The 26,070-nt window shown below is 41.4% G+C and overlaps 1 long non-coding RNA gene across 1 annotated transcript; it reads left to right on the forward strand.

Annotated features, from left to right (window-relative positions):
- The first annotated feature begins 9,773 nt into the window (after window positions 1–9,773).
- LOC127096789 (uncharacterized) lies at window positions 9,774–11,898 on the forward strand. The gene is made up of 3 exons (XR_007792824.1): window positions 9,774–10,823; window positions 10,917–11,069; window positions 11,176–11,898. It is a non-coding gene; the product is annotated as an uncharacterized LOC127096789 (long non-coding RNA).
- The last annotated feature ends 14,172 nt before the right edge of the window (window positions 11,899–26,070 follow it).

The following is a 26,070-nucleotide window of genomic DNA, read 5'->3' on the forward strand; positions in this document are numbered from 1 at the left end:
ATCAACCAAGTCGTATGATTCAACATATACTGGCGTAAGCGCTTAGCAGCCCAAGCCAAAGCACAACATGTTTTCTCAAGCATCGAGTATCGAGACTCACAATCAGTGAACTTCTTACTCAAATCGTATATAGCATACTCTTTCTTCCCTGATTCATCTTGCTGACCCAATACACAACCCATAGAGTCTTCAAGAACTGTCATGTACATAATCAAGGGTCTCCCTTCCATAGGCGGAGACAGAATCGGAGGCTCGGACAGATAATCCTAGATACTGTCAAAGGCCTTCTGGAAATCCTTGGTTCAATCATGACACTGATCTTTCCGAAGGAACTTAAATATAGGCGCACATATGGCAGTCATGTGGGATATAAATCTGGAAATATAATTCAAGCGGCCAAGAAAACCTCGGACTTGCTTCTCAGTTTTGGGCGCAGGCATCTCTTGTATTGCTTTGACCTTGGCAGGATCAACTTTAATACCTCTTTCACTGACGATAAAGCCCAATAACTTTCCGGAACGGACTCCAAATGTACACTTGTTTGGATTCAGGCGGAGTTTGTACTGCCTCAAACGCTGAAAAAGCTTTAACAAGTGCTCTACATGTTCAACTTCCGTTTTCGACTTTGCAATCATATCATCAACATATACCTCGATCTCCTTGTGCATCATATCATGAAACAAGGTAGTCATAGCGCGTTGATACGTGGCTCAGGCGTTCTTCAAACCGAAGGGCATCACTCGATAACAGAATGTTCCCCAAGGTGTGATGAATGTTGTCTTCTTCATATCCTCAGGTGCCATTTTAATCGGGTTATAACCGGAAAATCCGTCCATAAATAAGAAGACATTGAATTTAGCCGTATTATCTACAAACATATCAATGTGTGGTAGAGGAAAATCATCTTTCGGACTAGCTTGTTTCAAGTCTCTATAGTCCACACACATTCAGACTTTTCCGTCTTTCTTAGGTACGGGCACAATATTGGCCTTCCATTGAGGATATGTAGAAGCCACCAGAAACCCCGCATCAATTTGCTTCTGAACTTCTTCTTTAACCTTCACTGTCATATCAGGATGAGTTCTTTTGAGCTTCTACATCACAGGCACATACTCAGGCTTCAAAGGCAGAAAATGTTGCACAATATCAGTATCTAGACCAGGCATGTCTTTATACGACCAGGAAAAGACGTCAACATTCTCTCGTAGCAACTCAATCAACCCCTTCTTCCCAGACTCTTCCAGGATTTCCCCAATCTTCACCTCACGAACACAATCTTCAGACCCCGAGTTGACTGTTTCCAGATTCTCGAGATGCGGCTGAATGATCTTCTCCTCGTGCTCAAGCAGATGAGTAATCTCATCAGGAATCTCTTCAACATCATCTTATTCTGCCTCAAATACAGGGAATTCAAAGTTGGGAGATGGTGTGGGATCATTATGTTCAATGGGTTTGATCAACCTGCATAATGATTTTGGATATAAAAGAGATTTTAGAATTCAAACAAGGTAAATCATTATGCAGATGAAAAGATTAATTTTATTCTCTTTTTTAGGGTTTTTTAATGATCACCAATTTCATGAAAAAAAGAAAAAAGGAAAAATAAATTGGAAAAACAAACATTTAACATGTAATTATTGAATGAATATCATTGTATTAATGTGCCAACAATGTCATCACTTCTCCTTTTGGCATGGGAGAAGGGTTTTTAAACAAAAGTGAACACATTACGTGGACTTATGGGCAACTGTTGGAACATCAACAGCGACCCAATTATTGCAGACTCCTCCAGGGATGACAAAGTTGTCGGGATCTTCCTCTGCATCATCTTCCACTATAGCAGCAGCCTCTTGGTCTTCGACCGTGTGGATGAAACCTCCCCTCTGGAATAAACCGTGCTCGTTGAAAGTTCCTGAAGAGTAGACTATGCCAACCCGGGATTTATTGTCTTCCAGCTTAATCATTTGTCCTAAACCAATAGTTGCGCTATGTTCAATGGCCAACTTCGCATCATTGTACGAAGCAAATGAAGAAGGTCATTTCCTTGAAGGCTCATAAATAGCTAAGGCTTGGAACGGAGTCCCAACCTCATCCTCAGCATCTATATAAGAAAAGGAAGACAAATGGCTTACTAAGAGAGCCTTCTCTCCCCCTATCACCACCAACTTTTTATTCTTAACGAATTTCAACTTCTGGTGTAGGGTGGATGTCACGGCGCCTGCCTCGTGGATCCATGGTCTGCCAAGCAAGCAGCTATATGATGGGTGAATATCCATTACCTAGAAAGTGATCTGGAAATCACTAGGTCCAATCTTGATTGGGAGCTCAACCTCGCCAATCACAGTTTTCCTGGATCCATCAAAAGCCTTAACTACCACTCCACTCTGCCTCATGGAAGGCCCCTGATATGAAAGTTTGACCAGAGTGGATTTTAGTAACACATTTAGCGACGATCCTGTGTCTACCAGCACATTAGATAAGGCATCATCCTTGCAGTTCATTGAAATGTGTAAAGCCAAATTGTGGTCTTTTCCTTCCTCAGGAAGATCAGCATCACAGAAGCTCAAATTGTTACAAGCAGTTATGTTTACAACAATGCTATCAAACTGTTCAATTGTGACATCGTGATCCACGTATGCCACGTCCAACACCCTCTGCAAAGCTTCGCGGTGTGGCTCAGAATTCATCAGCAAAGATAGGCAAATATCTTTGATGGAGTTTGAAGCAGCTGATCAACAACATTATACTCACTCCTCTTGATGAGCCTCAGCATCTCATCACAGTCCTCTGTTAACATGCCATCATATTTGACAACAACAGGTTCTGGTATTCTGAAAACAGGGGATATAACATTCACTTCATCCTCATCACAATTCTGAAGTATCTCGATCACACCCTGATCCAGCATCTCTTGGATGTCCTTCCTGACTTGGCGACATCCCCTCTCGTTGACAGTGTATACACGACAGCTGTCATGGTCATGCTCATAATGACTGTATCCACATAACAGTCTATGCATCTCGACCAGCGATTGCCTGATATGACAGACATACAGGACTTTGTGTTTGCGAGGACAACCCTGGACCATATTCACAGCAGATTTCCCATGCTCAGGCAATGGGTTCTTCTTTACATTCGGACCTACGTCCTCGAAAAACAAGATCCCACATCTAACAAGGTCTTGAACCTTGGTCTTCAGGGGATAACAGTTCTCCACATCATGTCCGGGAGCACCGGAATGATAAACACAGTGAAGTTAAGGCTTGTACCACCACTGAGGATTGGTCGGTACAGCAGGTGGGTCACGTGGAGTGATCAGCTTCCTATCTATCAGCGACGGATAGTGCTCAGCATAGGTCATTGGAATTGGATCAAAAGTGACCCTCTTCCTATCATAGCTGGTGCTGGTATTGTTATTATTTCGAGGCTGGTAGGCCTGCTGTTGTGGACGATGCTGTTGTTGTTGATATTGTTGATGTTGCTGTTGTTGATGCTGATAATGTTGAGTTTCCCTGAAGGCAGGTGCTATATGAGCCACCTGGTGCTGGTTGCTGGCAGGGCGAACAGTCTTCCTCTTCACAGAGGGTCTTTTTTTAATATGGGAAGACACAACATGTGCCTCTCCCTCCTTCTTCTTTGCAAAAGCCCCATAACGCTTTGCAGAAGAGCCTTCATCTCTAGAAAGACGTCCTTCACGGACTCCTTCCTCAAGTCCCATCCCCATGTTCACCATTTCGGTGAAGTTTGAGGGAGCACTAGAAATCATCCTCCTGTAGTAGAAAGAGCTTAAAGTCTTTAAAAAGATCTTCGTCATTTCTTTCTCTTCGAGAGGGGGCACAATCTGTGTGGCCAATTCACGCCACCTCTAGGCGTACTCCTTGAACGTTTCTTTCTCCTTCTGGGACATAACCCTCAGTTGGTCCCTATTGGGAGCCATATCAATATTGTACTTGTACTGCTTGTCGAAGGCTTTGCCAAGATCGTTGAAGGAGCAGATGTTCGCACTATCCAGACCCATATACCATCTGAGTGCGGCGCCAGACAGGCTGTCTTGGAAATAGTGGATGAGGAGTTGATCATTCTCGGTTTGAGTTGACATCTTGCGTGCGTACATTACAAGATGGCTGAGAGGGCAAGTGTTTCCCTTGTACTTTTCAAAGTCAGGTACTTTGAACTTTATGGGATTCTTAACGTTGGGCATGAGGCACAACTCAGCAGCAGATTTACCGAAGAGGTCCTTCCCTCTTAGAGTCTTCAGTTCCTTGCGCAGCTCAAGGAATTGGTCGTCATAGCATCCATTTTCTCATAAACATTTGGGCCCTCAGATGGCTCAGAATGATAAATGGTGTCATCGACTCTCGGTAATGTATGCACAACGGGAGGTGGCACGGCAAGGACCGGGCTAGATGTCGGCAGAGAAGCAAAGGTCGGAGTAAGACCCTCTGGCACAAAGTTCCCGGGCATCCCCCAGGGAAACCCGGCTGGCATAGCAGACGGAGCGAAATGAACAGTGGCGGCAGGCACGGTAGAGGAAGCTACCTCTGAGATGACCGTCCTCACGGGAGGAGTTGCAGGCGTTGGAGAAGACTGACTTTGGGCGGCTAGCACTGACTCCATCATGGAAGTCATCCTAGCTACTTCTTCCTTCAATTCACGGTTCTCTTGTTCAAGATGATCCATCAGCTTTGGTAGATTAGCCCTGGTGTTATACCGGTGCGTCAGCTTGTCTTCAAAATAAATGAAGAACACAGAGTTAGACCATTGATCAAGAAGCCATGAACAAAACCTGCTTATGCACATGATGCATGCAATGCTTATGCATATGATTTATTTTTATTATCAGCGGAACTTTTTAGAGATCTATTTGCAAATATTTGGAAATATTACTCTATTTAGACATATATGGAATAATCATATCAATAATATTTGGAATATTTTTTACACCAAAGAAGAAGTACAGTCTTGGTAACCAAATACAATACAAGAGAGAAGGAAAATAAACATCCTATGGAACCCTAGAAACAATCGTCCAAAGCTCTCGAGACCGGAAGATAAGCTGCACGAAGCCTCTTCACCTCTCTCTCATAGGCTGCCTCCATATCTGCCTTCTCCTTGGCGAGTCGATCATACTTCCTCTTCCAAAACATGGATGACTGAGGAAGAAGAGAAGTAACCACATCATCAGGCTCGTCGATAACCTGATGCTCCAGAAATTCTATCAACGCATCTTTATCTCTGAGTTGCTGAAGTAGCTCCTCTTGCTCACGGATCCAAGCACGCGAACGACCTTTATCTCTCAACTCCTCTACTCCTTGGTTAGGGAGGGTTGAAAGCCCACCCATAACCATAGGTGTAGGTCTCGGATAGTCATAGGGCATGCGGTACTCAAAAGCTCTCTTCCTCACCAACGAGGTGTAGGGTTCCAAAGCAATACAATTCTTCGGACCAAGCTCTTTTCTTCCCTTCCTATGAATCTTGCGCCAGGCGCGAACCATCCTGCCCTTCAAGTTTTGGGGATCTTTACCCTCTTGGATGAACACACGTTCTAATAAAATGTTATTAGGTTTATCTTTTAAGGGGAACCCAAACTGACGGCGAGCCAAAATAGGGTTATAGTTAATTCCACCACATGTACCAAGAAGAGGCACATTGGAGAATTCACCACAAGAATCAATAATCTGGACACCATCATACACACGGTTATACCAAAAGATATCATCATTAGTGAGAGACATAAGCTTCATAGACCACCGTAGAAATCCCTTGTTCTCCTTGAAGGCGAGCGTCTGTGGCAAGTGCGAAATAAACCACTTGTACAACAGAGGCAAACAGCACACAATGGTATCACCACCATTTGCATTCCTCATATGCAAAGAGAAATAAGTGTCACCCAACAGAGTAGGAACGGGATTAAGAGTAGAGAAAATCCTAATAGCGTTCACATCCACAAAATTGTCGATGTTGGGGAATAACACTAGCCCATAGATGAGAAGTACAAATATGGCTTCAAAGGCATCCTTACTCATGACCTTCCCAAATAAAGTAGCTTGAGCAATGAGGAAATCAGACGGGAGACCTTGAATTCCACCTTTGGTAGTCATATGAGCACCAATATCAGATACATCTATGTGCAACAGATCAACAATCTCTTGGGAAGAAGGAACTCTCTCCAAGCCACTAAACCGCAACTGATCTAAGATAGGTATACCCACAAGATAGGCATACTCCTCAAGTGTAGGCAAAAGCTGGAAATCCGGAAAAGTGAAGCAACGGTACAGAGGATCATAGAACTGCACCAACACACTCATCAGACCTTCATCCACCTGAGTAGAAAGAATAGACAGAAGCTTCCCATGGTGTGCTTTGAACTCCAAGGGATCTAATACATAGGATGTCAAACTCCTTAACTCTTTCAAGTTGGGTTGTCTGAAACTGTACTTCTTCGTATTCCTTCTTTGTTTATCCATGTCTGAAAATTTGCAAATAAACCTCTTAAGTTCCTTGAAAATATTCTCATTGTTGATGATATGGATGCAAATGAATGCATGAATGCATGGATGCAACAATCACACTCAAGGATCAAGCAAGTCACACCATACAAAGGTCACGAGATGGATAAAGTCATCCTTAGTATCAATCATCCATTTTGGTGGATTATGGTTTAAACCTTATCAACACCCAAGTTCCATTGATATTAAGGATATACGAGAATGGATCAACCGCGAATCAAGGGTTTGTTGCAAGTCACGAGCATGGAGTCTCAGTTAAGAACCACCCAAAGGGAGTGTACTATGGTTAAACGTGACAATCATGTTCTAAAAGAAGTTCCCATAGTCATCATCTCATCTTTCGGATATTATCGGATAAACGACTACTCGTATTCCAAAAATATTCTCAAGAGGGACTCTTATAAGTGTATTATCGCGTAACAATCGTATTAAATCTTACATTTGAACGACCTTCGCACTACGTCCTAAAATAGGCCAAGATGGGCTAGGTAATCTAAGGTCCTTGGCTTCTAAGGTCTATATTGGAAAGAGTAATGCCTAACCACGACTACTCGTGTGACATTATTGATCCCAACAAGACCTCTACCAAGTGAATGGGCTTGCAAGTCAACTTGCTAAGGAATAACTCCACACAAGTCAACAAGACTATGTCATTCTCCTATCATAAGTGCACTCGAGTTCGGGTATAGAAATCATCTCACAAGAGACCACCCAACACACAAGAAATTGATATATATGAAGCAATTCATACATTATAAACAATACAGTCATCCCAAATTTGCACAAAAATATGTCACCAATAAATATAAACATACAACACACATAGGCAAAAAGTTGGCTAAACCCACTAGGAAGGTAATCTCCCCAGTGAAGTCGCCACTTTTCTGTAGCGGGGTATTCGTTACCTTCTAGATTTGTTGACTAAATCAAAAGTAAATCATACAATTCGAGTCTCCACCACACTTCTATTTATCCAAAGGAAAGGTTAGAAAGAGAACAAAAACCGAGAAGTTTTATCAAATCAAAAACTAATAAAAATGTCAGATATCTGGGTAAGGGGGTTGGTTATGCAATGGGAAGGTTTTAAGCACCCAAAACATCCTTAGTACTCTAAGGGAGCCCTTTTTGCAAATGTTGTATGGTAGGTTGCTATTTGTTAAAATATTTGTGCAAACAAGATTGAGGAGATGAGAAAAGAATATACAAATTATTTACAATTTTTGTTGTTTGAATGGATGAACCCATTCCCTACTGTCCCATCTCGAAAAATACGATTCCTCGCGATGGCCGCGGAAAAATTATGTTCGTACAGAGTCGCCACCAAACTTTATTTATCCCAATGAAAGAATAGGAAAATATCGATAAAACCTTTTAGAAAATAGAATAATGGTCGTCGCAACCATATTCGGGTTCGGGAGTCGATTACGCAAGGGGAAGGTATTAGCACCCCTCATGTCCGTTGTACTCAACGGGAACCTTTTAATCTAATTTGTTATTTGAATGTTAGTTAACTGTTATTCACTTTCTTCGAGTAATTAGAATTGATAATAGAGATGGATGAAGACCTCAGAAGGGGAAATGGGAGGTTTTTTATTAGTGTGCTCGCCAAGATCTCGCAATCTCGTGCCTACGTATCCTTATGGTGCAATAAGGAAATCAGAGCATTCGTAGTTCGGGGAACTACGGTTTTTGTTGGTGTCTTTTAATGAACGACTGTGTAGATCGCGTTCTAAAGGCTAAACGCTGGCTTGTCTACTCTCGGCGGAGGCTTAAGCGTTGGTTTGTTGTGCGCATTAGAAAGGATTAAACGGTGTTCTTTTGAAAAGAATTTTTAAGTTGTTGGTCGCACGGGGGCGAGACATTAATTTGATTTGTTAAGGTGTTTTGAAGAACGACGAAAGATTGAGCAATGTGGTGTACACCAATTGTTCAATTCTTTCGAGGAATAATAAGGCGAACGCCTTCTACTCCTTTTTCGTTCGATTGTTTTGAAAGTTTGTTTGTGGATGTTGAATATGCACGGTAGTGAGGCGTACGCCTCCTACTTGCTTATTCAAAAAATAATGAGGCGTACGCCACTTATTCCTCTATCCAAGTTTATTTAAAATGTATTAATCGGAAGTCGATGATTCGTGCAATATGGCGAGCGCCAATTATTCAAACAATCAGGAGATGGTGAGGCGAACGCCTCCCATCTTTTATCATCCGAATTTTAATTTAAGAAGAAAGGTTTTTAAATGTTTGTATTTGTTATAAAAGAGGATTTGAATTTATTCGATTGTGTTTTAATTTGATGATGAAGATTCGAGCAATGTGGCGTACGCCAATTATTCGAATAGTCGAAAGATAGTGAGGCTTACGCCTCTATCCTTTTATTATCGGAAATTTAGAATTAAAAGAATTTGGAATTCATAGTTGATCTAAAAGAAATGATTTGAAATGTTATGGTTTGATGTTTTAATCGGACGACAAGAACTCGACCAATATGGCGTACGCCAATCATCCGAGAAATTGAGAAATAGCGATGCGTACGCTTCCTATATTCTTTTTCATCCCAAGTTTACAAAAAGATATATTTTGAGTATTACCTTAATTTAAAAAGATGATTTGTATTTTGTATGATTATTAGGGTTTTAATTGAATGACGAAAATCCGAGCAATATGGCGTACGCCAATTATTCGAATAGTCGAGAGATAGTGAAGCGGAGGCTTACTATTCTCCTTTTCATTCAAAATTAATTTAAATAATTTTAAGAGAATACTATTTAAATACGGTGAATTTGAATTTACTTAGAATTAATATACTTTGAGAAAGACTATTTGGGATTGGAACAATGTCAAACTTATTTTAGAAACAAGGAAAATTATTTGTTAATATTAATAATTAATCCATTATTTGTAACATCCTAATGAGATAAAGAACGAATCGAAAATAATAATCGAAAAATGGACTAATGCACATTTCTATTTATTATTATTTAATCAGGGTTATTTTAATTAAAATATTTGGAAGATAATACACATATCAAAGGCTATAAATCTAGATATGTGAAAAATGAGAAAAATGAAGTCCTCAAAATAAACACCCAAAAAAACAACAGGCCTCAACCAAACCGGAGTTCGTAATGGGCCTTAAGGCCCCAAAATTCATCCCACCAAGAAGTGATCCGAATATCAACAAGGGCAGAAATGGGCTCCAAACCTGGATCTCCCATGTTTATTTTGAAAAACAAGAACAGCAGGCAGCTGTAGAGCTGTCCTGCACTTGTCCTTTGTGAATGGCCCTTGGCCTTCCTGTTAGTGAGACGCGTGGGATTAATGCGGACAGCGGCTCGAGGTGGCATTCATGCACCCAACCATCATCAATAAATGGCAACTTTTAAAGACAAATTGTTGATGACTGATTAAAGCTAGGCAACTTCACTTTAATACCATGGATAAAATGTGAATTTTTAAAAGGAATTGTCTGATACTAAAAGGAACGATACACCTCCTTCTTCCATTAATTTTACAACTATGACTTCAAACAAAACCAGCCTTCAAACATTACAAAATGAAATAATTTCTAATATCTATCTCAGTCAAAAAACGGGATGAACATCTGCGAACCACAAGCCATCCCTACCCATGAGTTTTAGTGGAGACACAAACCTCAGATACGTCATCAAGTTTCGGGAACAACACAATAAAATATCACAAATCTAAACACATCACATACCAACATCAATAGTCATCTAGCTTAAAAACAAACACAAAACAGATGCAAAAATATCTTAAAGAGTGGAAAGGAGCAAACCCTAAAGTGAAGGCGAACAAGTCTCGTAGAAACCTTGGAAATCCGACGAAATTCCGGCGGTGGTGATGGCTTCAGGTATCTACTCCTTCTTTCCTTCTTTCTTCCCTCTTGCGCACCTTGCTTCTTCTTCTTCGTTTCTATGTCACAAATCGCGGTTATCGGTTTAGTTCGACTAATTCAGAGCTCCGATGAGAAACTTTAGATAGTTTTTAATCGTATGAACTTTTAATCAATGGACTGGTGTGCGTTTTGGCAGGGTAACGGTGCGTAATCAGGTCCCCCTTATCCCAATGATGGATGGTTTTTATATAGAGCTTTGGCGGTACGAGGTTTCTCACTCCTGAGCTGGCGGAAATTCTAAATAATTCCGTTAGAATCAAATCCCCTCTAGATTTTGGTGTGGTCCCAGGAATGAAGGTGGTGAGATCTGTTTCTGTTTTGTCCGTAGTGAAATCTTCAAAATCAAGTATCCTGTGTTGAGTTTCTCATTTACCGCCATGAAAGATCTACGTGTCGTGGTAAGAGTACTTTTTCACTTTTGTCTTGTTTTGCTCATAGAATCAAAGATTTTAAACCATGGTTGTAATTTGGTAAATCTTCTGTTGTAGCAGGTAATCTCAAGGCCAGTTTCACATCCATGTATCGCTTCGACGTCTATGACGGTATGCGTCCTTCAACAAGTTAGGTGTACCTTAGTTTGAGGTGTCGTAACGTTGGTCCTCCTTCCTTTGGGAATCGATACGGAATGCTTTCTTTTGGACATGGTGATGGAATTATTTTATGTGTTATCATTTTGTTTCCTCAACATAACTCATGACTATTTGATACACAAACTAGTTTTTTATACTGATATGACAAAGTTGCTTTCAGTATGCAACTCACGGTTTTATTGGAGGAAGATCCTCCAATAGGTGCATTGAATCATGACTATGTTGGTTTAATATTGATGCAGGAAGTTTGTTGTGCCTTTTGTCGTTCTGCTTATGTTTCAGGTATGGACCGTGGGCCCTGTTCCTTTTGATCAATGCTCTTAACAATGCTCGACTTGTACTTTGTAGGTCTAACAGGTTTTGTCGCCATTCCAAATTTGGTTCAGCGGCGTTGATGCTTGGAGAACCGTGTGAAAATTTGGTCGAGACTTTGGCTTGATTAGTATTTGGTCAAACATCCCTCTTTTCTCAAATTGCATTGTCTTATGTAGCTTGCTCTAGTTGGTGTTTTGCTAATAACCCGACACGGCTTGTGCCTTGCACTGTCAAAAATGATTGGCAACAGTTGTACATGCCCTGTATGTTTCAGACTTTCGGATTTGGCCTACAGCAAGTTAAAGTTTGATGAATGCTGCCTTTGTTGCCGGTTTTATATTCATAGCTGATAGTGCCAATTTTTAGAGTGGTAAAAAAACATATATATGTTTGTATTACCCTGTGCACATGTCTTACATTTGTACTGGCAGCTTGTAACAGGTCTTGTGGGATTCATTTTGGTGACAGTTTATCAAAAGCAGCATAAGCTTTCTAGCTTGGTACGGATGAGACATTCGGCCGGTGAATGCATTGCGATTGACGCATACAGCATGGGAGAATCCCCATGGTAGTTGTAATACCCCAAAATTTACCCATCATTTTTCCTGGAAGCATACGCTTTACACCTCATGCATGCATTCATTTTTAGGTCATTTAGCATTTGCATTTCATCATGGCAATCGGTTTTTTTAAAAAAAAAATAAATAAATAAATAATTAAAATAAATAAATAAATAAATAAAAGAAAAATCTTGGACTTGGACCTCTCTCATTTGAGCCCACAGGTCCACAACAATCAGGTTATAAATTCAGAGTTTCAGTGAAACAAAAGAATTCTATTCCTATTACCCTGTCTGGGAAAAAGATAGTGAGAGAAGAACCCTGGGGAAAAAGATAGTGAGAGAAGAGCTAACAGAGTTCAGAGCAACATCCAGGAAACTCTGAAAGGTTCATTCTGACTAACACACTTTCAGCTCAAGTAAACCCTAACATTGGTTTGCAAATCCAACCGTGCCATTTGATTTCAACCGATCTCTCCAATCAGGTTTGCCCTATATCCATCATCTTTATGCCTTTAATTTGAATGCTCTAAATGTATGAGGTATTATGGGTGAATTTGATACCCTTTTGATGCATGTGTTTGACAAGAGGTTTAGGCCTCCTACCCTTGGTTGCTTTTTGTGAGCTTTTTGTGAATTTTAATGGCATGATTCATGTGGTTACATTTTGATTTGGGGGCAACTCTTGGTTACCCTATTTTGTTTCTCTAACCTGTTTGTTGAGTTTTGTTTTGTGAGGGCTCATATGACTCTTGCAGAGATGGTTTGCCTGGTGTTCCACTTTATTTGTGGGATACCACCTGGAGGTTTCATTCCGATTACCTGTACTGACTCACTTTCTTTGATGGTGTTAGCTTGGAAGGATCTCAGGGTTTCCTTGTTCCGTTAATTACTGTTACTTCGGATCTTTATCCGTGTGGTACTTTTACATTTTTCCGTATTTTTACCGCTTTCTTAGCTGGAAGACCTCGATAGGAGGCAATGTTTTGTGTGTTTACTTTATGCAGGTTCCTTCGTCTAGGATTTCCCTTTTGGTTGAGCATCCCTAACCCTAACCCTTCATTGATTTTTCTTCTCCTAAGAACACGTTAACTCCCTCTACTACAGGTGAGTAAGTCTCCAAAGGTCGAGCATCCGGTAGATTGCGTAGTAACGTCGTCCGCCCCAAAACATAATTCGTAACCCCGTAGTTAGCCGAACTACGGCTTGCTCTGATTCTCATTCCAGATGAGATACGTAGGCATAAGACGCGATGTCTTAGCGAGCACACATCCCCCCAACCCATAGGTCAGTCGAGCTACGAAGACTCTGATTCTCATATTCAGATGAGATACGTATGCAGTGGATGCGACATCCGCGCGAGTCATTTTCATTTAACCCATTTTTTAGTAAACAGCACAAGATAAACTCACACCCTTTAGACAAGAACTACAAAAGTGGATCCCGTAAAGTACTACGGATGCGTAGGGGTGCTAATACCTTCCCTTCGCATAACCGACTCCCGAACCCAAGATTTGGTTGCGAGACCTTGTGTTTTCCTTTCCTCTTTTCAGGTTTACTTCGAGCGTATCCTTTCCCTCCTTTGGGATAAATAACGCACGGTGGCGACTCTTCTGTCATTTTTCTTTCGCCGGTTGTTTTTTCGCACACCGTATTTTTTAGGTTGTGACAGCTGGCGACTCTGCTGGGGACCCGGTTTCCCTAAACGAGGCCCTCCTAGCTTTTGTAGTTTGTTTGTTTATTGGGTGTTCATGCTTTTGTACAGTTATTTATTTACCTGCTTTACCTTATTGCATTGTGTACATATCATTGTTGTATCTGTTGGCTGGCTATGGCTGCTTGGTGATCTTTGTGAGATGAGTTCTATACCCGAACTTGAGTGCACTTAGGATAGGAGAATGGCATAGTCTTGTCGACTTGTGTGGAGTTATTCCTTAGCAAGTTGACTTGCAAGGCCATTCACTTGGTGGAGGTCATGTTGAGATCAATAATGTCACACAAGTAAGTTGTGGTTAGACATTACTTTTTCCAATATAGACCTTAGAAGCCGAGGACCTTAGTTTACCAAACCCATCTTGGCCTATTCGTAGGACGTAGTGCGGAAGTCGTTCAAGTGTAAGATTTGATACGATTGTTACGCGATACTACACTCATAAGAGTGTCTCTTGAGAATATTTTTGGAATACGAGTAGTCGTTCCTCTGATAATATCCGAAAGATGGGATTATGACTATGGGAACCTTTTGTAGAACATGTTTGGCAGGTTTAAACCTTAGTACACTCCTTTTGGGTGGTTCTTAACCTAAACTCCATGCTCGTGACTTGCAATAAACCCTTGATTCATGGTTGATCCGATCAGGTATCCTTAATATCAATGAAACTTGGGTGTTGATAAGGTGTAAACCATAATCCACCAAAATGGATGGTTGATATTAAGGATAACATGATCCATCCCATGACCTTTGTTTGGTGTGCTCTTAATTTCTCTCCAGATAGTGCAACCTGACAGATGTTCAAGCAAATACAGCGATCCTGATTCCCATGCCACTGCACTGCATTCACATCATGTTGCATCACATCATTTTGCATTCATAATCATTCACACATGTTTATCCATTTCTGTGGGGTTTATATCTTCTACTTGATTCTAGTCGGAATTTTCTTGGTTCTCATCAACGACTTAGTCTTTTTTTTTACATCGTTTATCTATTGAGAGACTGGAATCAAGGGGGTAGAATACCTTTGGAATTGATAAACATGTCATTGCATTTACATATTCATTAGCATGTCTTGCATAACAGGTACCGCCACAGTGTTCTCAGTTTGTTTGGTGTTCCAATCAGCAAGATAGCTGACCCAGGCATTCACCGGTACGGTACCCGCTGTAGCACCTCAAATTTGCACCCCCCATTCATGCATTCATTTCATTTTTAGGTCATTAACATTGCATATTGCATTGCATCATGGCAATCCAGCATTGGTATCAAGAGAATCATCAGTACAAAAGGCAAGGTTCTCATTGAGATGAAAGCCATATGACTATTCTAAAGATCTTATATGAATCAAGGTTCATTTTGAAGCTATTGTACCAAGTACTAGAGGCTCAAAAGTCATCAGCACATGTCCAGGTCATCTGAGGCCCACAAAAGTCAACTAAAAGTCAACTGAGGGCTAGGAGGTGGAGAAATGGTCTGAGACACTTCATTCATGTCCAAAAGAGGTTTATTCATCATGACAAACATCTACATTGAAGATTTTGAAGCCAGATCAAAAGTTTCCCAAAATGGAAAGTGACCTGTAATTTCAAGTTTCCAAAAATGGCAAGTTTTTGGACCATATTCAACTTGACTTTCCAACATCAAAGAAGCTTCAAATGAATTTGTGTCCAACATGAAGGTTGAAGATCTTTCTCTCCAATTTCCAAAAAGTCCAAGATCATGAGCATCTGATGAATGGTTGAGGAATTATGAGCAAATGATCACCAAGTGTGCATGGAAGTTCAACATGGCATAACTTTTGATTCAAAACTCTAAATTGAGCCACTCTTTTTGCAAAATGCTCCTTGTGACCAATATTTTCCAAATCAAGCATTGCATTGCATGAAATTAACTCATATGATCAAGTGTTCATTCATGTACATTTTGGAAGGAAAATGGAGAATTCAAATTTGGTGGATCATATGGGCCTAATTCCAATTCCATCATGTTTATTGGGTGATTTTAAGTGAAATTAGACCTTGCATGGCACTGTTCACGTGCATTTGCTCATGCCACCTCACATTTGCATTTTTGGCATCACACCTCATTTCTCTCTAATTTCCAATTAGCCAAGCTTAAATTTGATTACAGAATCATTAGTGAAGGATATAAAAGCCTAATCCTAACAGAATTTGCAGGGGACACATTTCTAGATCTGAAAATTTCCATTCTCTCAAATTTTTCTCTCATTTCAAACTTGAAAATTCTTCACATAACTCATCAATTTTCGTGCATATTCTTGCTTATCATGGATCATTGAGTAGAAATCCACCCTTGGTTCGAAGAATACAGTGCAGATTCGAGCTCCACAAGTGCAGAGCCATAAAGATGGAACTTGCAATTTGAGCTAGATTCAAGCCATTCCCATTGCCAATCCTTCCACAAAGCTTCAAGGCACGCATAAAGAAGTGAATCTGGAGCTCCATAGCAGCTGAGGACACTGTTTTCTCATACTGCTCTTCAAGAAGGTTGGATTTCGAATCTCTTTATTTGCCATTTGCCTACCATGATTAGATAGGTCTTGACTCACTGATGATTCTGATGGTTGTAGAATTTTATTTGGTGAAGAATTGAATGAGTTATGCTGATTTAAAGTTTTGTCATGCAAAATGTTTTCAATCGATTTGCATTATTCATGGAGATTTAGGTTAAAATAATGATGGATTCGTGTTCCTGGCATTGAGACGGTTCTAACCATATAAGCCATGCGAATTTCTGCAAAAAAATTTGATGAACACACACTGTAGCGCCACCGTCTCAACGAAGGAGACGGTGGAAACCACCGCTGTGAATAGTGCGCCACCGTCTGCATTTATTCCTAGGGTTTATCCCTGTCACTGCTAGCGTGGCTTACTGAGTGGCAAGGTGATAGGCCAGGGTTCCTTTGACCGATTCCACATGTACCTGGACTCGCTGACTGGGACGCCACTTCAATTAATGAAGTGCTGCATTTTGGTTCCATGCACTCATACCTCCTTCGATTCCTGGCCAATGCTGTTTTGGAATTTATTTGCTTCATGCGTCTCTATTTTATGTGCACACGGTTCGATCCTCTCTAGCAGCATTTTTCAAATTAGTTCAACCTTTTCTATTTCCCTCCATTTCTCATTGCATTTTTTTTCATATTTTGTCATATATTTCATCCAATTTCAAAAATTCATAAAAAACTGAAAACAAGTCCAATTTGAATGCAATTTTTTGCTACATATTCAGTGAGATGTCTATTATTTTATGGTGTGATTTTCCTGATTTTATCATTTCTGGATTTTGGATGGTGAATTGTTATTTGAACATGTATGCAAATGTGACATGCTTCATTCATTCTATTGTGAAATGCTCATACATTGGCCAGTTGATCTGAAATTTGGTATGCTGATTCCCAACATGTTGCATGATTTTTGAGGCTTGGTTGTGCATTTTTAGCATTTTTCATCTCTGTTTTAGACACATGAATGTATGGTTTGACAATGTGTGTCACACAATTTTGATATTGATCTTGTTCATTTTCATTGACATGCCAATTGAGCTCCTCTGATTCTGAAATTTTGCATGATGATTGTGTTTAACATGTTGAGCTTGCATAAAAATTTTCATGATTGTTTGATTCATTTCTGTTTTAATATGGAATTATTATTCTTGATGTCCAATTGTGAGCTTTGTAATTGCCTTTGCCATATTTTGCTCATGTGATGACCTTGCTTTATGCTTTAGACTTGGTCCTTTTTAGGACATGTTCTTACTTGAATAAATGTGCTTCATGTTGAATATTGGCTGCTGTTTTGACTTTTTGCTTTGCCTTTGACCCTAGTCTTGGACTAGTGGTTTGTACTCATCTTTTGAGCTTTGTATTTCACGTTCAAGCTATTAGTCCTAATGGTTGATGTTGATCTCATCACTTGAGATGCAAATTTGCTTTGTCCACTAACCTTTGTTGTGTTGTAGGTCACTTGGTGATGAACTCACTTGAGTTGTTGACTTGTATTGTGTACATATTGAGGAACCACTGTTGTGTCTGTTTGATTTGTCTGAATATGAATATTGACTGGTTTGACTTTTGTACAGGTACATTAGTCGCTTTAGCTTATTGCTTGAGCTTTGCTTTGCTTGTGGTTGGCATACCACCTAGGTAATCCTCCTCTAACTCCATGTAGTCTGGAAGCCCTGTCGTTTCTTTTGGCAGGCATTTGGCTGAAGTCCTACTTAAGAGGCAATGACTGTGATTGTTTATATTTGTGCCCTGTAGTTCAAGTCCTCCTAAGTGAAGAGGCAATTGACAGATAGAAGGGATTAGCAATCAATCCCTTGTTAGTCGTTGTGTCATTCATTATGCTCTCACTACGTGCTGACGCTCTTGAACCTAACCCAAGATCCTTGTATATAGAGTCAGTCAAGTGGAGTAGGGTCCCACATTCTGGATCCCCACGTTTTCATTGATTCAAGCTCACCCAGGCCCGGGTTAAGAGCTATGAGGTCTTACCCTCATTACCTTTCATCTGCTCACCCTGACGGTCAATGTCAGTGGTTAAGAGCCTTTATACCCTACATCCGGCTTGTTTGTCGAGGTTGATATGACCCCTTGACTAAAGCCCAGCCTTGTATGAGCCGCTTGTTTGCATATAGTGTGTGATACCTGTTCACCTGTGCATGTGCTTGTTTACTTGCTGTTTAGGCTAGCTTGCTTCCTGTGCGAGTTAGGTTCTGATTAGAGACCTCAACTTAGGGATCGTTTGCATGACAACTTCTAGGCTCGAGTCGTAGTCTCCCTATTAGTTTGTTATCTCCCTAGTCTCTGGTTAGGAAAGTTCCTTCCCTGTTAAGGGGAACTACGTCGCCCTGATCCTCATACCAGATGAGGTACGTAGGCAGGAGATTGAGAGAGATCTCTCCGGGAAACCTTTTCTTTTTTGTGTGTGTTTTGGGGGTTCACCCTTTTTCTTTTTCAACCTTTTTGTTTTGTTTGTGTGTGTGTTTGGAGTCTGATGTAAGTCCAGCGATTGGCATTCGGTTTCCCGTGTTTGTTGTTTGTTTGGAGTCTGATGTAAGTCCAGCGATTGGCATTCGGTTTCCCGTGTTTGTTGTTTGTTTGGAGTCTGATATAAGTCCAGCGATTGGCATTTGGTTTCCCGTTGGTTTGTTTTGTGTGGAGTCGGATGTAAGCCCATCGATTGGCATTCCGTTTCCAGGTGTGTGTTTCGTTTGACGTCTCAGCGTCTCTTTTTCAGTGTCTTTGTTTCGGCGTGCATTAGCCGAGCTACGAGTGCTCTGATTCTTACTATGGTTAGAGAAGATACGTATGCATAGGATGCGATGTCCTAGCGAGCATGTTTCCCATTTCCCCGAACTACGTCGACTTTGATGTTTGTATCTGACTAACTACGTAGGCCCAGGATGCGACATCCTGCCGAGTTCGCTTTCTCCATCTTTCACCTGTGTTATTTCATTCCAGCTTGTGCAGTGTTTTAAGCAGTTTTATAGCAACCTTATTCTTTCTTTTGAGCGTGGATCCTGTCGAGCACGATGGACGTGAGGGGTGCTAATACCTTCCCCTTGCGTAACCGACTCCCGATCCTAGCAATCTCTGATCGTAAGACCATTCCTTTCCCTTTTCAGGTTTACTTCGAGCGTTTCCTTTCCCTCATTTGGGATAAATAACGCACGGTGGCGACTCTGTGTCTTTTCCCGCCGGTTTTTTTTCGCGAATGCGACACCCGCAGAAACCAACAGAGAGTAATGGAAAGCCTACAGGCAGAGTTCGCCGAGATGAAAATCCGCATGAATCAATTCATGGATGTGGTTCAAGGGGTGGCTCAGGGACAACAAGAGCTCAGGCAGATGATACAGAGGAATCTCTCTGCTCAACCAGAGACGGTGACTGATCCTCCAGCTGGAGAGGCTAATGGACCCAATGGACCGGGGCCTATCCCAATCCTACATGTCACCTCCGGTCAACAGCCCGTTCATGATGATCAGGACGATCAGTTCCCCCTGCTGCAGGAAGACTTTGGTATGGGTCATGGTGTGGACCCCATGTTTAGAAGATTGGAAGAGAGGTTGAAGGCAGTGGAAGGACAGAATCCTCTAGGAGTAGATATTGCTGACTTGGGGCTGGTCCCAGGTGTGAGAGTGCCACCGAAATTCAAGGTCCCGATATTTGACAAATACAATGGCAACTCTTGCCCGAAGACCCATGTGCAAGCCTACTTTCGAAAGATGGTTGCATACTCCGATGACGAAAAGTTGCTTATGTACTTTTTCCAAGACAACCTAGCTGGGGCATCCCTGGAATGGTATATGAGGCTGGACAGAGCCCATATTCCAGCTGCAGCACCACTACAACAACAACAACCACAGCGTCAACCAGCTCAGTACCAACCACAACCGGGTAACAGACCCGCCTATCAATCGAGGCCATGGAAGATGGAACGGCGTTTCAACACTCTTCCAATGTTGTACGCTCAGTTGCTTTCTAGTCTTCAACAACTACAACTTGTGCAGTTGCGCACTCTGGCTCCTCCCGTTGGTAGGCTTCCGGTGGGTTATGACGCCAACGCTAGGTGTAGCTTCCACTCTGGGGCACCTGGCCACAATATTGAGAACTGCAAAGCTTTTAAGCACGTAGTTCAGGACCTTATTGATTCAAAGGCCGTTAACTTTGTACCAGCTCCTAATGTCGTCAACAATCCCATGCCCCAGCATGGTGGAGCCAACGTTAACATGGTTGAAGGAGAAGTCAAATTAGTCTCTGCGGTCAACAATGAAGATGGGGATAGGGATTGCGACATCGATAACTGGGTGTGTCTGAGGATCCCGGGTGAAGTTCTCAACAATTGGTCTTCTGAGGAGATTGTCCAAGCCACTTGTCTGGAGGAGTAATTTTCTTTGTTTATTCATGCATATCCAAGTCTTACGTTCCGCCAGGGCGTAATGACTCATTGTAGGGCTCATCTATGTGTCACTTGCATTTTTTATCATAAATAAAGGACGTCTTTTTGCATTCAAATATTTCGTTCCCTATCTTTCTATTTTTGCAGTTTTTCAAAAAAATGGCAATGTTTTGTTTAGTTTCCACTTTTTTTTCACACTCATAAGCACATACCATCAATCATGCAGATGCACATCACCGGATCCTATTGATAACGGTTCTGCTATGGCTCGCTTCGACTTTGAAAATCTAATCTTTCAAGCTGAAGAAGAGGGTGATGAAGACTGTGAACTCCCTGAAGAACTTACCAGGTTATTAAAACAAGAGGAAAGGGTCATTCAACCGCATCAAGAGTCTGTTGAAGTGATTAATCTCGGCACCGAGGACGCCAAGAGAGAAATCAAGATAGGGGCTGCTTTGGAAGACAATGTGAAGAAGGGGTTGACTGAATTGCTGCAAGAGTATGTTGATATCTTCGCTTGGTCTTATCAGGACATGCCAGGGCTTGACACAGACATCGTGGTACATCGCTTTCCGCTTAAAGAAGGTTGTCCGCCGGTCAAGCAGAAGCTCAGAAGAACAAGACCAGAGATGGCTGTCAAGGTAAAGGAAGAAGTGCAAAAACAGTTGGATACAGGGTTTCCAGCAGTCACAAATTATCCGCCATGGGTTGCAAATATCATTCTGGTACCTAAGAAGGATGGAAAGGTACGTATGTGTGTTGACTACCGGGATCTGAACAGGGCTAGTCCTAAAGATGATTTCCCCTTACCTCACATTGACGTTTTGGTGGATAACACGGCTCAGTTCTCGGTATTCTCCTTCATGGATGGCTTTTCTGGCTATAATCAAATTAAGATGGCACCAGAAGACATGGAGAAGACAACATTCATAACCCCATGGGGCACCTTTTGCTACAAGGTGATGCCGTTTGGTCTGAAAAATGCCGGAGCAACATATCAGCGAGCGATGGTGACTCTGTTCCATGATATGATTCATCATGAAATCGAGGTTTATGTTGATGATGTGATTGCAAAATCTCAGACAGAAGAAGAACATTTGGTGAATTTGCAGAAACTGTTTGAGCGTTTGAGGAAATTCAAGTTGAGGCTTAATCCGAACAAGTGTACTTTTGGGGTGAGATCTGGGAAACTGTTGGGTTTTATTGTTAGTGAAAAAGGGATTGAGGTGGATCCGGCCAAAGTGAAAGCGATACAGGAAATGCCTGAGCCAAGAACAGAGAAACAAGTCCGTGGTTTCTTAGGGAGGTTGAACTACATTGCAAGGTTCATCTCTCACCTAACAGCCACGTGTGAGCCAATACTCAAATTGTTGAGAAAAGATCAGGCTATCAGGTGGAATGATGATTGTCAAAGGGCGTTCGAGAAGATAAAAGAGTATTTGCAGAATCCTCCTATCCTTGTGCCTCCGGTCCTAGGGAGACCGCTGATTATGTATTTGACAGTACTGGACAATTCGATGGGTTGTGTTCTCGATCAACACGACGAGACAGGTAGGAAAGAGCATGCCATCTACTACCTGAGTAAGAAATTCACAAATTGCGAGTCGAGATACTCAATGCTTGAAAAAAACATGTTGTGCACTTGCATGGGCTGCTAAGCGATTGAGACAATACATGCTGTCTCACACAACCTTACTGATCTCCAAAATGGATTCAGTCAAGTATATATTTGAGAAGCCAGCTCTCACCGGAAGAGTTGCTCGTTGGCAAATGGTACTGACAGAGTACGACATCCAGTATACTTCCCAGAAAGCCATCAAGGGGAGTATTCTGTCAGACTATCTTGCTCAACAGCCGGTTGTCGCATCACGCGAAAAACCGGCGGGAAACAAGAACAACAGAGCCGCCACCGTGCGTTATTTATTCCAAAAGAGGGAAAGGAAACGCTCAGAGTAAACCTGGGAAAAAACATGGTCTCGCGACCAAAGAGAATGGGATCGGGAGTCGGTTATGCGAAGGGAAGGTATTAGCACCCCTACGCATCCGTCGTACTCGACGGGATCCACGCACAATAGGAAGGAAAATGGTTGCTAAAAACGCTGCTCACAATCATCTACACACTGGCTGAAAGAGACACAAGAAAACAAAAGAGACTGACTCGGCAGAATATCGCATCCTGGGCCTACTTAGTCTATCAGGCATAGACATCAGAGTCGAAGTAGTTCGGACTGGGGAAACGACACATGCTCGCTAGGATATCGCATCCTATGCATACGTATCTTCTCGGACGAGAGAAGAATCAGAGCATTCGTAGCTCGGCTGACACGCACACAAACAAACACTAGCAAAGGCAAACGTGGAGCCTGAATACCAATCACTGGACTTACATCAGCATCCGAACCAAAACAAACCCACACTGGAACCCGAATGCCACTCGATGGACTTACATCAGCTTCCAAGCACACAACAACACACACAGAAGGGTTGAAGACAAAAGGTGGAAAAAGAAAAAGGGCGCCCGGAGAGATCTGCTCATCTCCTGCCTACGTACCTCATCTGGTATGAGGATCAGGGCGACGTAGTTCCCCTACAGAGGGATACAGGACTAGCCTAACCAGATAACAAAGGGAGACACAACTAGGGAGACTACGACTCGAGCCTAGATGTTATCATGCAAAATCATCGCTAAGTTAAGGTTTCTAGCTAACTGGCACAGGGAGCAAGCCTATCCTAATCGTGACTTGCACAGGAAGCAAGCCACACCTATACTTAACTTGCACAGGAAGCAAGCCAAGCAAAACCTAACTCGCACAGGAAGCAAGTCTAAACTAACCCTAACTTGCACAGGAAGCAAGTCAAACAAACATACAAGCACAGGTAGCACACACTATACACAAGCAATGGCTCACACAAGGGTTAGGTTTTAGTCGAGGGGTCATATCAACCTCAACAAACAAACCTCTGGAACTGGGTAGATGTTGCTCTTAACCTTGCCATTGAGGGGCTAAGGTGAAGCAGATGAAAGGTGAGTGAAGATAAGACTTCACAGCTCTTATCCCTGGCCTGGGAGAGCTTAAGACAAGAATGCGTGGGTTCAGAAAGTGGGAACCCTTCTACACATTTAGAACTGACTCAACTGTACAATTGTACAAGATCTTGGGTTTGTATCTGTAATGCATCAACACAGTGGTGTGAGCAAAACAGAAGACACACTGAATAGCAGGGGATAGGTTGCTTATCCCTTGGTTCTGCCAATTGCCTCTTCACTTAGGAGGTCTTTGACTCTGTACAAGGACAAATTAAACATACACAAACATTGCCTCTTAAGGAGGACTTCAGACAGTTGCCTGGCCAAGTAACAGGCCAGGTCTTCCAGACTACATGAAGTTAGGAAGTTATACCTCAATGCAAATTGCTTATGCAAGCAAAGCAAAGCAAAAGTTCACAAGGAACTGAGCAACTAAAAGCACCTGAAATCAGTCAAACACAGTTAGTATACAAGTCAAAGTTAAATCAAAATGAAACAGATATCAACCAATCAACACAATTAAGTGAATGTGCAAGGCACAAGGCTCAAGGCATGTGAGCCAAGCAACCTACAAAACAAATAGGTTAGTCATGATAAAACAAGCAAACTCAATCAATTTGTATTGGTCTCATTGGTTAATTGTTGGTCAACCTGAAAACATGAACTCAAATGTGAGTAGCAGGACCACTAGGGCAAGCCTAGGGCCAAAAGAGGATGAAAAAGTTCAAACAGCAAGTGGTAAGCATCCAAAATCATGTTCAAACAATCAAGAAACACAACCAATTGGGTTCACATGCATATCAATCACTATCATCATTTCATGAGCAAAAGAAGTCAAAGCATGGCAAATGAGAGCTCATAGGAGTCAACAGCAAGACTTAACTCAAAACCAATCATAATCAATTCCAAAAATCATCAAATAATTCATGATCAATCACAATCCATAACATGACATGCATATCAAATTTCATCCCATTTGGACAAGTGGAAGGCAGTCAATGAAAATCAGAAAGTCAAAGCAATTTTGAACATGCTCAAAGAAGTCAACCAAACATGCATCAACTTGAAAAATTCATAAATCCGAGATGGTGTATGATAAATGAATGGGACTAAAACCATGGCAAAGCTTAAGATATCTAGTTATCTCATGTAAAATTTCATGTCCATCTAATAAAGTATGAGAATTTCACAAATGAAATGGGAACATGTGTCACAAAAAGTCAACATAAGACCAAACAGGGGAGAAAATCCCAAACAAATAGGAAATGCTACAAATAATTCCAAGAAAATTCACATGTAAACTAGACATCCAAGAGTAGGGTCATGCAAAAATTCAGACCAATTTGAGTTCAAGAAGCATGGTATCAAAAATCATGAAGTTGGACATCAAGGGTGTGACACAAATTGTCACACCCTAATTCAAAAAATCATATCTCACAAACCAGCAATGATAAATTCACAAACTCTACACCAAAATCACCATGAGTGTGTCTAGTTTAGGCACAAAAAATTTGGGAGCCATTGGATAAAGTATCACCATTTCACAACTGTTTTGGCAAGGTGTACAAAATATGCATACATGTCACAAACCCTAATACCATTTAAAATTCACTCATCCAAAAAATCAGAAAAAATCATGATAAAAAAGTAGAGATCCAGATGAACACAATGCAAAAATTCCCATGAATTTTGGACTTGAAATGAAGATGTTATGAATTTTGTAAGTTGGATGGATCAAAGTGAAATAATTGTGAAAAAACAACATTATTCAATGAGACATGGGGTCCGGGAATGGCAAACTTGTAATTCCCAGGATAACTAACTTAAACGCCACGTTTAGGGCACGGAAATGAAATGTTTCTATTGGTCCGTGCCCATGCAACAGTAGCGCCTTCATGCAAAAAACCCTAACCCAGAATCCGCAGGAAAAGTCATGGAAAACGCTATGAAGGTTGCAGGAGAATCCGCAGGAAATTCTCCAGCAACCAAAAACAGCACGATGTTCATCACCACCTTCATACGATTTTTTCCAGAAAAATGAAAGGTTGCAGAAACGGAAAAACAAGCAATGCATCGTGTATACCCAACATCACTCATCAACGAACAACCATCAATCCCTTAAACAACAACAAATCAAACATAAATCGAATGAATCTAATCATGGATACAAAACTTCAAAACCCTCGTTCTCTCTCATTATGGCACGGTTTCACTTGACTCAAAGCTCACGATACTCACAGTGAAAAGATCTACAAGAAACACCTCATAATTTTGGAAAGGAAAAGATTCGATACCTGGCCGAATTTAGAGCACAGAACTGGAATAGTGGTTATCTCCTTGTGTTTTGTCGAAACAGATGCGCTATGGAGTTCTTGAAGGTGAATGGAAGAATGTATTTGGTTCAAGAATGCTTGGAATGGATGCACACGAGTTCTGCCATTAAAGGAGCTTGAAGAAAACAGTTGTGTAAATGATGCTACAGATGGCGTTTGATGCTGGGAAACAACTCAAAA

The sequence above is a fragment of the Lathyrus oleraceus genome, chromosome 6 (genome assembly GCF_024323335.1).
Source record: "Lathyrus oleraceus cultivar Zhongwan6 chromosome 6, CAAS_Psat_ZW6_1.0, whole genome shotgun sequence".
In the NCBI taxonomy this organism is placed as follows: domain Eukaryota; kingdom Viridiplantae; phylum Streptophyta; class Magnoliopsida; order Fabales; family Fabaceae; genus Lathyrus; species Lathyrus oleraceus.